A 691-nucleotide genomic window follows, 5' to 3' on the forward strand; every position below is an offset into this window, starting at 1 on the left:
GCGTTGCGTGGGTATTATTATGTATGTGTGTTTATTTGTATTCGTTTCCGTGTTAATGTTTATGTGAGGACGTGCGTGCGAGGGAGGCATGTGGAATGGAAGGAGGTAGGGTGGAAGGGTCATGGCTAACCACTTAGAGATTCTCCTTGCCGTTCTTGCGTCGACTTGTCATTATTCGTCACAACGCTTCCTTCCACCAGTCCTACGTTCCACCCAGCCCTAACTTCCACCATCCTCAGATCCTCTTAGTCCTACCTTCCACTCGGTCCTGACTTCCACCATCTTTTTCATCCACCCAGCCCTAACTTCCACCACCTTTTTTTCCACCATCCGTCCACCCACTCAGACTCGCCTTCCACCCAGTCATACGCCCCACCCATTCCTACGTCCCTCGTCAGACTCTCTCTTTTTTTCACGGTATCAACGGCCACATGGGTGTCTAGAATCCTTTTAACATCTGTAATTGTCCTTGACGTGGAAAGAGACCACAATTACCGAGGCGAGAGGTGTTGCAGTGGCCGTTGCTCTGATGATGAACACGTTGGTCTTAAGGGCTCATGGGACTCGTCGTTGAACATGTAATATAAACAAACGGTCGCTTATTATCATCATGTGTAGTTGCAGCTGTGCTAATACCATAATGCTAATCCTTGTACGAGTGTGAGATTGTACTTATGTGGAGGAGGATGGG

The sequence above is a fragment of the Penaeus monodon genome, chromosome 15 (genome assembly GCF_015228065.2).
Source record: "Penaeus monodon isolate SGIC_2016 chromosome 15, NSTDA_Pmon_1, whole genome shotgun sequence".
Classification (NCBI taxonomy): Eukaryota; Metazoa; Arthropoda; class Malacostraca; order Decapoda; family Penaeidae; genus Penaeus; species Penaeus monodon.